Source organism: Anopheles merus, unplaced genomic scaffold (assembly GCF_017562075.2).
Source record: "Anopheles merus strain MAF unplaced genomic scaffold, AmerM5.1 LNR4000523, whole genome shotgun sequence".
Classification (NCBI taxonomy): Eukaryota; Metazoa; Arthropoda; class Insecta; order Diptera; family Culicidae; genus Anopheles; species Anopheles merus.
In genome coordinates, this window is record NW_024428103.1 from 1 (window position 1) to 13105 (window position 13105).

General features: G+C 37.5%; 2 long non-coding RNA genes across 2 annotated transcripts; both read left to right on the forward strand.

Annotated features, from left to right (window-relative positions):
• Positions 1–3950: 3950 nt before the first annotated feature.
• On the forward strand, positions 3951–4904 carry LOC121602590. The gene is made up of 2 exons (XR_006006445.1): positions 3951–4433; positions 4616–4904. It is a non-coding gene; the product is annotated as an uncharacterized LOC121602590 (long non-coding RNA).
• Positions 4905–11691: 6787 nt separating this feature from the next.
• LOC121602591 lies at positions 11692–12645 on the forward strand. Its single transcript, XR_006006446.1, has 2 exons — positions 11692–12174; positions 12357–12645. It is a non-coding gene; the product is annotated as an uncharacterized LOC121602591 (long non-coding RNA).
• Positions 12646–13105: the final 460 nt, after the last annotated feature.

Consider the following 13105-nt stretch of genomic DNA (forward strand, 5'->3'; position numbering starts at 1 on the left):
AAAAGTCGTATGTCGAATATCTATGAAAATAAAGTTTATAACCGAAGTTGAAGAGTTGGAATCTATGATATCGTGTATTTTTTAAAATAATGTTCGATAATATAATAATTATATTTTAAAAGCCGTACACAATAAGATATTCAAGATAGGGTAGTTGTGGTATGATTGGAAATCTGTGTATGTAGAATCCTCCTCTTTTAAATAATACACACGGTATCGTTGATGTTTCCTCGTCACCGTTTATTAACCATTTCCTCGATTCTCACCAACGTTCTCTTTATATAACTTCCAACAGTGACCAATGTTCTCTCCCACAATTCCCTCTCTTTTAGTCAACGTTCTCACACTTCCCCTCATTCTATGTTTGTTCTCTCTCTTGTATACAACACTGCTTGTACGCAACTCTACAGTGTACAACGGTTATCAGCCCAGAAATTCAAAAAAATGCATTAATTTCTTGTCAATGACAACTTTTAACTGTCAAAATCTAAATCGTCGTATCTGCGAATCGTCGTAACTCGAGGCATGCCTGTATTCAATAGTTAGCAGGGAATCGAAGTTCAACCAGTGAGTTCGGACTGTACATTATGCTATACAGGTAGTCCCCGAGATAAACAGTATCTTATATACGCGGACTCGGAGATAGGGTAGCTGTACCAGTTTTCGACAGGGTACCTATTTTCGGCAGGGTAGCTACCCAAATAGCCAGAATTGCTTAAGCAGCTCATTTTGGCACGCTAATATCGCTGCTCTAATTCGCCTTTTGCAGTAGATAAACAGCATCAAAGTTCTATGTGGGTCTTTAAAACAGCGCCTAAGCAGCTTCCTTATGCCACGATTCCAGGGATTATTTTTCTGTGTGTTTTATTTTCAAGCAAGCGTCATCGATGAAATAAACAACAAGAGTTGTTTCGTTTAAACACATATGTATATTTTTAAAACTTTTGTATTGATGAATTACACAAAATTTTACACAATTTACTGATAATTCACAATCACTTCACTCAATATTCCTTCTTTAATTAACTTATCTAACTTGTACAGCAGCAATGAGATGATTGACGGCGTCTCTCTTTGACACTTTGACAAGATCCACCTTGTACCGATGCCATGCATTAAAAAGCTATAAAGTTCCACCAAGTTCGATACACACTCTTAACAAGCCTTAAAGTTCTATCATGAACCCTACACATAGTGCTAATCAGCCGCAAAGTTCCAAAGAGTACCATGTGCCTGTTAAAAAGCTCCATAGTTCCGCAAAGTACCGTCTATCTCTTAATCAGCCACAAAGTACGACATCGGAACGATTTTTCGTTAAACAGCCCTAAATCAGCTATAAGTACGAGCTGGCTATTTGGGGTGATATTTTGGATGAAAATTACGAGATATCGACTTACGCGGAAATTCGAGATACGCGGTATTTTGCGGCCGTTTTCGGTTCCCATTAACCGAGTATCTTGGGGACCGCCTGTACAGGTGTTTCCCGAGATACGACTTTATTTGGGACCGAAAAAATGTCCGAAAGCAAGGTGTAAGTCGAAAAAGTCGTATGTCGAATATCTATGAAAATAAAGTTTATAACCGAAGTTGAAGAGTTGGAATCTATGATATCGTGTATTTTATTTAAAATAATGTTCGATAATATAATAATTATATTTTAAAAGCCGTACACAATAAAGATATTCAAGATAGGGTAGTTGTGGTATGATTGGAAATCTGTGTATGTAGATCCTCCTCTTTTAAATAATACACACGGTATCGTTGATGTTTCCTCGTCACCGTTTATTAACCATCTCCTCGATTCTCACCAACGTTCTCTTTATATAACTTCCAACAGTGACCAATGTTCTCTACCACAATTCCCTCTCTTTTAGTCAACGTTCTCACACTTCCCCTCATTCTATGTTTGTTCTCTCTCTTGTATACAACACTGCTTGTACGCAACTCTACAGTGTACAACGGTTATCAGCCCAGAAATTCAAAAAAATGCATTAATTTCTTGTCAATGACAACTTTTAACTGTCAAAATCTAAATCGTCGTATCTGCGAATCGTCGTAACTCGAGGCATGCCTGTATTCAATAGTTAGCAGGGAATCGAAGTTCAACCAGTGAGTTCGGACTGTACATTATGCTATACAGGTAGTCCCCGAGATACACAGTATCTCTTATACGCGGACTCGGAGATAGGGTAACTGTACCAGTTTTCGACAGTGTACCTATTTTCGGCAGGGTAGCTAAACACGTTAAATTTGGCACAAATGTGGTAATTTTTTCACAAAGCACAATTTTGTAGTTAAAGTGTACTTATTTGTTATTCACATACGAAGTTTCACACCATTTCATTGCGTATTTTTCAAACGTATGCGTATATATCAAATAAACTGTGCTTTTTTCGTCAGATTGCTGTCAGCCAATCGTTCGGCAGGTTTTGTGATTAAGAGAACCAGAACAGTAAAACAATAAAAAAGTGGTGTAAATAAAGATTGTATGCTTATTTAATTTATTCTAACTTGTTCGGAATTGAAAATCGCTCGCGCTTTCAAGAAAAAGTTTAACAATTTTCGGGGTAGCGGATGGTCGCAGCTAATTTCAACGAAAACAAGTTGGAAAAACATCAATCTTTCTTATGACATACGACTCACGAGTGAAATCGAGTCGAATCATAAAAAAATCACTCTCCAAAATGAACATATAACAAAAAATCGGTAGTGATGTTTGGTTTTCGATCATTTGTGAGGTTTGAAAATATGTTTTAGCGTAATAGTCAGACATGAAATAAAATAACGACAAAAAACCTTTCCAAACATTGATGGTCATAATCTGACCATTATCCAGTAAAATTTGATGGTTTATGTTCAGTCGAAAAATAGCTAAAATTTGGACCAAAAATCATAAAGTTTGTACCACCGACAAACCGACGTGACACTTCGAACAAAATGAGCTTCAAAAGTTGTCTCCTTATTTCAAATGAAAATACGTTAAACACTAGCGCCATCTCTATAATGATTCGCTTACTACACTGACACAGAGAAGAAACTGCTAAACCCCTTTTTGTTTTCTTTGCAAATTCCATTGCGTATTGTTTTATGTACTTCTCACATCTTTTGCATTGATTTAGAAACTTATAAAATGATTTTCCTGGGTGTTTTTTCCAATAATTCTTACAAAATCTTGCATCACACTTCCTTCGTAATTTGTATTTAGAAAAATTGTTTACATCGAAGCAGCAGTGAACAGAGCTTACTTTGACAGAAGTGTTCGCCTCACTGGTAAATGACAGTACTTTCGTGTGGGACACTTTTGTAACACCAGTGTCACGTCGGTTTGTCGGTGTTTGTACTTTGATGGCCTATATCTCAGTAAGTTTAAGATGAAAGCGTGAAATATATTGGTTTAGACTAAGTTTAAGTATCTATTTTAAGAAAATGTGTATGTTGTTAACTTGCGATACAGTTAGTTTTTCGATTTTCATACAGGCGTTAGCCCAATGTGCATTGGTGTGCCCGCCATGAACCAGATCTGATGCATCTTCTATGAATAAAAAAGGATGTGTTTTCTGTTGCAGATTAGACCCCCCCCCCCGCCACTTAAGTATCTATTTTAAGAAAATGTGTATGTTGTTAACTTGCGATACAGTTAGTTTTTCGATTTTCATACAGGCGTTAGCCCAATGTGCATTGGTGTGCCCGCCATGAACCAGATCTGATGCATCTTCTATGAATAAAAAAGGATGTGTTTTCTGTTGCAGATTAGACCCCCCCCCCGCCACTTAACACTTCAAAACATACCTAAAACTACCGATACAAATTGAAACTCTTACCGAAAACTGCCGATAAAGTTTTGATGTTCCTACCGAAAACCACCATAAAAAATCTGGCCACACTGTCGGCAAATGCGAATAAAATTCACCTTCTACATAAATACATCTTGTTATACATTACAATAACTCGTTCTATTCAATCCTTGGTCTCATCCTGTCATCACACAGCGAGTCGTTTTTTCCTTTCTTGTCAAATTGATATTGTAATGCTTGTATAGTTTGTGTCGTACGTTTGTGTATTTGTCAGTCCGCTCAATTGGACTCATCATATTTTAAATTACTTACTTTCTAATGAGTTTTATGATTTTCAAACATTTCGTCACAATTTACTGCTTACACTAAATTCTCATAGAATTTGTTTCGTGTTTTCAAAGTTTTACAATTAGACTCAATGAAATCGGCCAATCCAAAACTGAAAGTTGCCGATGTAAAGCATTCCATAATCGCTATGATGCTTTCAAAGAAAACGTTAAAATACGATCTAAGGCGAATTCAGTTCAGTCATTTTGCGCAGCATAAACAAGTACAGCTCAATAACGTTTTGTTAGAGGAGAAATCATCCAGCCATGTTCTATTAACATATAAGGCCTCGTAATCAGCCTGTGTTAACAAGTAAGAGGAAAAAGGAACTAAGATAACCAACGTTTGGAAGCCCACATGTCTATACAAAGGCAGTGTTTATATTTGTAAAAACCAATTTTGAGAATGCTAAGAACAATTTAATTCCTAACCTGATGATTTCTGATTCCTAACAATTTAATAAAAATATAAAAGAATGATCTGTACTTTTACAGGTTCACATAAAAACAAATGAGCTGCACACCGCTGTCGTCGAGAAAGTAATTCTTGCCATGATATCTTCCTGCAGAACGGCAACAATCAGGCCATCCGTAAGCTGCTTCACGTTGCGGTCTGCGAAGAGAATTATGATATTTGACACACCACCGTCACGTACATAGGGTTCTGTATCACTCGTCGGTATAGTGTAAATTAGATATAGGCAAGAAGAGGAATTAGTGAGTTGCCGCATTAGTGAGCGCTTTATTCCTGAAAAATATGATTCGCCCGCTCGCATAAAAACAATTAAAATATCGTATGAATGTTTTTGCTCCTAGGGAAAAAACAATTTGAAATCTATAATAATGTCGGGCCTATACAAAATGTTTGAGTTTTGTTCAGCTGTTCCTATCGGAAGTTCTGCTACGTTGAAGTGTTTTGTTCCTGCATCCCTCGAGAATTTGTTCTTGCTTGGTTTCCTGATTTTATGTGTACGTGATTTCTGTTTCATCAGCGACTGCTGTTCAGTGCTATTGACTCTGCCCTCAGAGATTAATTCGTGACGTTCAGAGATACGCTCAGAGATTAATTCGCACCAGCACGACAACCATTATTTTTTTCCGTTCATTATTACGGCTCACCAAGTGATCGTTACGCTCTCTCACAATGGACTGTGAAATGTGGATCAAGTTGTTTGTATTGGCAATTTATCTTTTTCAGAATGCAATTCTGCAATTCGCTGGTCTGGTGGTAAGTCGACACTCGTACGACTTTACAACATGCCCGTCATGGGTTCAAGCCCCGAACAGACCGTGCTCTCATATGTAGCACTGACTACCCTGTTATGTGTAATCAGTAAGTCACTGAAAGCCAAGCCCACAAGTGGTTCAGGAAGGCCTTGACCGACAACGGTTGTTGTGCCAAAAGAAGAAGAAGAAGAAGAAGAAGAAAAATTCTGCCTTTCATCCGGAATTTATCAAACATGCCTTGTGTCATGGAGGCACACAATCGTGGTTTTTGCATTTACAGAACATCGGCCAGGAACCAGGTTGAAAGATGTAGATTGTTTGAGTCGTTATCCTGTGCTTGCTGTGAACGATGATGTAACAGCGAATATAGATGTAGCGCAAAATAATGATGAAACCATGAAAGCTGTACGAAAGATACTTGTTAGCAAACCTTAGGCCGAAAATACACGGACCGGAATTTCGCGGCCGCGGAATTCCGCTTGCTGAAAAATGTATGGATATGACAGTTCGGGAAAGTTGCCGTTGACACTTTGTATATGAATTTGATAGCAGGCGGAATTCAACGGCCGCGAAATTCCGGTCCGTGTGTTTTCGGCCTTACGAATCTTATAAACTAAAAAGCGGATTTGTTTTTAAAACAGTTGACGGTATTGATTTGTTAGTTATACCTAAAGTGATGGAAAGGGAAATGATTTGGTATTAAGCATAGTAATCAAAGTGGGTTCATTATACAGGTGGGCTTATCCCGAACAATTTGACTGCCGTGCTGTAGAAAAATGAAAACAAAATGACAGGAGTGGATTCGATCATTTGTTGATGTATGCGTGTAAGCCCCAATGGCTGTTGATGTTGATGTGTCGTAGAGTGGGTGAAAAGATACCTTAAGTGGAAATTTTCGGACGATAAATCATACACTCTCATAATTTGATAAGCAATATATGACAGTATGTGTGGTTCTTCCATTCCAACCATTTCGATCTCCAATCCAAGCGTTGAAGCAGGTTATGTGTATTTCTTTTTGTGTTTATCATTCATATACACACCAATAATGTAAAACTATTTAATCTTAAAATGTCTAATGCTAGACGTGCAATGAATATAGCAAATATGCCATTGCACGCGGTTGTGATTATGTGCCGAAAACAGTCTGAATCTCGTACACTGTTTCATTTGTCAAATCGTGCACAAAAAATCAATCGAAAACACAGCCGAAAAGTGACATTTTCACCCGCTTGGGACGTAGCACAATCGAATCCTTTCCTGTCATTCGTCCATTCAACATGGCCTTCCCACCAAACCTATAAGCTTACCTAGTCCCTATAACTACATTGATAATAATGGTCATTTTGCTAGTCAGTAAACTGTTCATGGGTTGAAGCAAAAGTACTGTATACAGTCTGTTCCCGAGTTACGCGATTTGTGCGTTCCCGAGGAATCCGCGTAAGTCGAATTTCGCGATTTTCTACCAAACTACATTTTCTTACTCGGTATTTTTATTCAATCACTTTTATACACATAAGCATTTATTTGATTCGATTTGTGCAGAACATTATGACATTCAGCCGTACCGGCGAACTCGTTCGTCGAAAAATATTCGTCTCTCATGAGTGGACAGGGTTGTACCACTAGGTTGGACCGTACAAAATCTATTCGATTTTCTTATTTTTGATCTAGAGGGCTATGAATTGAGTAAAAATGAGCGTCGATGCGAACGATCCCAGGAGCGAACGAGTTCGCGGTGCGGGTGCGGCTGATTTTTTATATACAGTCAGAATTCAATAGTAGAACGCTTTTTAGTTGAACGCTCAATAGTTGGCTGACAGTTCAATTGAAAAGCATGCGTTTGTATGAGAAATCCGGTTTTTGAAAAATTCACAAAAATCTCATGGCATGCCGAGAAAAATTTCAGATATTTTTTGTTTGGAAAAACGTGCCAAATAAAAAAACACATACAGGCGGTCCCCGAGATACACGGTACCTCTTATACGCGGATTCAGAGTTTCGAGGTTTTCCAAATTTGATAGTTCGATGAGCAAATTGTACTGATTTGACACATCCATTGTGAAATACCAAATAATTTCCGTATTGATCGAATGTAAAATACCATTTTAAAAGGTTTAAAACTGTCCAATCTAGTAGAAACATATCAAATAATTAATTTGAAGGCTAAAACCAACCCCTACTTACAAAATTACACGAAGATTAGTGATATTTTGGATGAAAATTACGAGATATCGACTTACGCGGAAATTCGAGATACGCGGTATTTTGCGGCCGTTTTCGGTTCCCATTTACCGAGTATCTTGGGGACCGCCTGTACAGGTGTTTCCCGAGATACGACTTTATTTGGGACCGAAAAAATGTCCGAAAGCAAGGTGTAAGTCGAAAAAGTCGTATGTCGAATATCTATGAAAATAAAGTTTATAACCGAAGTTGAAGAGTTGGAATCTATGATATCGTGTATTTTATTTAAATAATGTTCGATAATATAATAATTATATTTTAAAAGCCGTACACAATAAAGATATTCAAGATAGGGTAGTTGTGGTATGATTGGAAATCTGTGTATGTAGAATCCTCCTCTTTTAAATAATACACACGGTATCGTTGATGTTTCCTCGTCACCGTTTATTAACCATTTCCTCGATTCTCACCAACGTTCTCTTTATATAACTTCCAACAGTGACCAATGTTCTCTCCCACAATTCCCTCTCTTTTAGTCAACGTTCTCACACTTCCCCTCATTCTATGTTTGTTCTCTCTCTTGTATACAACACTGCTTGTACGCAACTCTACAGTGTACAACGGTTATCAGCCCAGAAATTCAAAAAAATGCATTAATTTCTTGTCAATGACAACTTTTAACTGTCAAAATCTAAATCGTCGTATCTGCGAATCGTCGTAACTCGAGGCATGCCTGTATTCAATAGTTAGCAGGGAATCGAAGTTCAACCAGTGAGTTCGGACTGTACATTATGCTATACAGGTAGTCCCCGAGATAAACAGTATCTCTTATACGCGGACTCGGAGATAGGGTAGCTGTACCAGTTTTCGACAGGGTACCTATTTTCGGCAGGGTAGCTACCCAAATAGCCAGAATTGCTTAAGCAGCTCATTTTGGCACGCTAAATATCGCTGCTCTAATTCGCCTTTTGCAGTAGATAAACAGCATCAAAGTTCTATGTGGGTCTTTAAAACAGCGCCTAAGCAGCTTCCTTATGCCACGATTCCAGGGATTATTTTTCTGTGTGTTTTATTTTCAAGCAAGCGTCATCGATGAAATAAACAACAAGAGTTGTTTCGTTTAAACACATATGTATATTTTTAAAACTTTTGTATTGATGAATTACACAAAATTTTACACAATTTACTGATAATTCACAATCACTTCACTCAATATTCCTTCTTTAATTAACTTATCTAACTTGTACAGCAGCAATGAGATGATTGACGGCGTCTCTCTTTGACACTTTGACAAGATCCACCTTGTACCGATGCCATGCATTAAAAAGCTATAAAGTTCCACCAAGTTCGATACACACTCTTAACAAGCCTTAAAGTTCTATCATGAACCCTACACATAGTGCTAATCAGCCGCAAAGTTCCAAAGAGTACCATGTGCCTGTTAAAAAGCTCCATAGTTCCGCAAAGTACCGTCTATCTCTTAATCAGCCACAAAGTACGACATCGGAACGATTTTTCGTTAAACAGCCCTAAATCAGCTATAAAGTACGAGCTGGCTATTTGGGGTGATATTTTGGATGAAAATTACGAGATATCGACTTACGCGGAAATTCGAGATACGCGGTATTTTGCGGCCGTTTTCGGTTCCCATTAACCGAGTATCTTGGGGACCGCCTGTACAGGTGTTTCCCGAGATACGACTTTATTTGGGACCGAAAAAATGTCCGAAAGCAAGGTGTAAGTCGAAAAAGTCGTATGTCGAATATCTATGAAAATAAAGTTTATAACCGAAGTTGAAGAGTTGGAATCTATGATATCGTGTATTTTATTTAAAATAATGTTCGATAATATAATAATTATATTTTAAAAGCCGTACACAATAAAGATATTCAAGATAGGGTAGTTGTGGTATGATTGGAAATCTGTGTATGTAGGATCCTCCTCTTTTAAATAATACACACGGTATCGTTGATGTTTCCTCGTCACCGTTTATTAACCATCTCCTCGATTCTCACCAACGTTCTCTTTATATAACTTCCAACAGTGACCAATGTTCTCTACCACAATTCCCTCTCTTTTAGTCAACGTTCTCACACTTCCCCTCATTCTATGTTTGTTCTCTCTCTTGTATACAACACTGCTTGTACGCAACTCTACAGTGTACAACGGTTATCAGCCCAGAAATTCAAAAAAATGCATTAATTTCTTGTCAATGACAACTTTTAACTGTCAAAATCTAAATCGTCGTATCTGCGAATCGTCGTAACTCGAGGCATGCCTGTATTCAATAGTTAGCAGGGAATCGAAGTTCAACCAGTGAGTTCGGACTGTACATTATGCTATACAGGTAGTCCCCGAGATACACAGTATCTCTTATACGCGGACTCGGAGATAGGGTAACTGTACCAGTTTTCGACAGTGTACCTATTTTCGGCAGGGTAGCTAAACACGTTAAATTTGGCACAAATGTGGTAAATTTTTTCACAAAGCACAATTTTGTAGTTAAAGTGTACTTATTTGTTATTCACATACGAAGTTTCACACCATTTCATTGCGTATTTTTCAAACGTATGCGTATATATCAAATAAACTGTGCTTTTTTCGTCAGATTTGCTGTCAGCCAATCGTTCGGCAGGTTTTGTGATTAAGAGAACCAGAACAGTAAAACAATAAAAAAGTGGTGTAAATAAAGATTGTATGCTTATTTAATTTATTCTAACTTGTTCGGAATTGAAAATCGCTCGCGCTTTCAAGAAAAAGTTTAACAATTTTCGGGGTAGCGGATGGTCGCAGCTAATTTCAACGAAAACAAGTTGGAAAAACATCAATCTTTCTTATGACATACGACTCACGAGTGAAATCGAGTCGAATCATAAAAAAATCACTCTCCAAAATGAACATATAACAAAAAATCGGTAGTGATGTTTGGTTTTCGATCATTTGTGAGGTTTGAAAATATGTTTTAGCGTAATAGTCAGACATGAAATAAAATAACGACAAAAAACCTTTCCAAACATTGATGGTCATAATCTGACCATTATCCAGTAAAATTTGATGGTTTATGTTCAGTCGAAAAATAGCTAAAATTTGGACCAAAAATCATAAAGTTTGTACCACCGACAAACCGACGTGACACTTCGAACAAAATGAGCTTCAAAAGTTGTCTCCTTATTTCAAATGAAAATACGTTAAACACTAGCGCCATCTCTATAATGATTCGCTTACTACACTGACACAGAGAAGAAACTGCTAAACCCCCTTTTTGTTTTTCTTTGCAAATTCCATTGCGTATTGTTTTATGTACTTCTCACATCTTTTGCATTGATTTAGAAACTTATAAAATGATTTTCCTGGGTGTTTTTTCCAATAATTCTTACAAAATCTTGCATCACACTTCCTTCGTAATTTGTATTTAGAAAAATTGTTTACATCGAAGCAGCAGTGAACAGAGCTTACTTTGACAGAAGTGTTCGCCTCACTGGTAAATGACAGTACTTTCGTGTGGGACACTTTTGTAACACCAGTGTCACGTCGGTTTGTCGGTGTTTGTACTTTGATGGCCTATATCTCAGTAAGTTTAAGATGAAAGCGTGAAATATATTGGTTTAGACTAAGTTTAAGTATCTATTTTAAGAAAATGTGTATGTTGTTAACTTGCGATACAGTTAGTTTTTCGATTTTCATACAGGCGTTAGCCCAATGTGCATTGGTGTGCCCGCCATGAACCAGATCTGATGCATCTTCTATGAATAAAAAAGGATGTGTTTTCTGTTGCAGATTAGACCCCCCCCCCCGCCACTTAAGTATCTATTTTAAGAAAATGTGTATGTTGTTAACTTGCGATACAGTTAGTTTTTCGATTTTCATACAGGCGTTAGCCCAATGTGCATTGGTGTGCCCGCCATGAACCAGATCTGATGCATCTTCTATGAATAAAAAAGGATGTGTTTTCTGTTGCAGATTAGACCCCCCCCCGCCACTTAACACTTCAAAACATACCTAAAACTACCGATACAAATTGAAACTCTTACCGAAAACTGCCGATAAAGTTTTGATGTTCCTACCGAAAACCACCATAAAAAATCTGGCCACACTGTCGGCAAATGCGAATAAAATTCACCTTCTACATAAATACATCTTGTTATACATTACAATAACTCGTTCTATTCAATCCTTGGTCTCATCCTGTCATCACACAGCGAGTCGTTTTTTCCTTTCTTGTCAAATTGATATTGTAATGCTTGTATAGTTTGTGTCGTACGTTTGTGTATTTGTCAGTCCGCTCAATTGGACTCATCATATTTTAAATTACTTACTTTCTAATGAGTTTTATGATTTTCAAACATTTCGTCACAATTTACTGCTTACACTAAATTCTCATAGAATTTGTTTCGTGTTTTCAAAGTTTTACAATTAGACTCAATGAAATCGGCCAATCCAAAACTGAAAGTTGCCGATGTAAAGCATTCCATAATCGCTATGATGCTTTCAAAGAAAACGTTAAAATACGATCTAAGGCGAATTCAGTTCAGTCATTTTGCGCAGCATAAAGAAGTACAGCTCAATAACGTTTTGTTAGAGGAGAAATCATCCAGCCATGTTCTATTAACATATAAGGCCTCGTAATCAGCCTGTGTTAACAAGTAAGAGGAAAAAGGAACTAAGATAACCAACGTTTGGAAGCCCACATGTCTATACAAAGGCAGTGTTTATATTTGTAAAAACCAATTTTGAGAATGCTAAGAACAATTTAATTCCTAACCTGATGATTTCTGATTCCTAACAATTTAATAAAAATATAAAAGAATGATCTGTACTTTTACAGGTTCACATAAAAACAAATGAGCTGCACACCGCTGTCGTCGAGAAAGTAATTCTTGCCATGATATCTTCCTGCAGAACGGCAACAATCAGGCCATCCGTAAGCTGCTTCACGTTGCGGTCTGCGAAGAGAATTATGATATTTGACACACCACCGTCACGTACATAGGGTTCTGTATCACTCGTCGGTATAGTGTAAATTAGATATAGGCAAGAAGAGGAATTAGTGAGTTGCCGCATTAGTGAGCGCTTTATTCCTGAAAAATATGATTCGCCCGCTCGCATAAAAACAATTAAAATATCGTATGAATGTTTTTGCTCCTAGGGAAAAAACAATTTGAAATCTATAATAATGTCGGGCCTATACAAAATGTTTGAGTTTTGTTCAGCTGTTCCTATCGGAAGTTCTGCTACGTTGAAGTGTTTTGTTCCTGCATCCCTCGAGAATTTGTTCTTGCTTGGTTTCCTGATTTTATGTGTACGTGATTTCTGTTTCATCAGCGACTGCTGTTCAGTGCTATTGACTCTGCCCTCAGAGATTAATTCGTGACGTTCAGAGATACGCTCAGAGATTAATTCGCACCAGCACGACAACCATTATTTTTTTCCGTTCATTATTACGGCTCACCAAGTGATCGTTACGCTCTCTCACAATGGACTGTGAAATGTGGATCAAGTTGTTTGTATTGGCAATTTATCTTTTTCAGAATGCAATTCTGCAATTCGCTGGTCTGGTGGTAAGTCGACACTCGT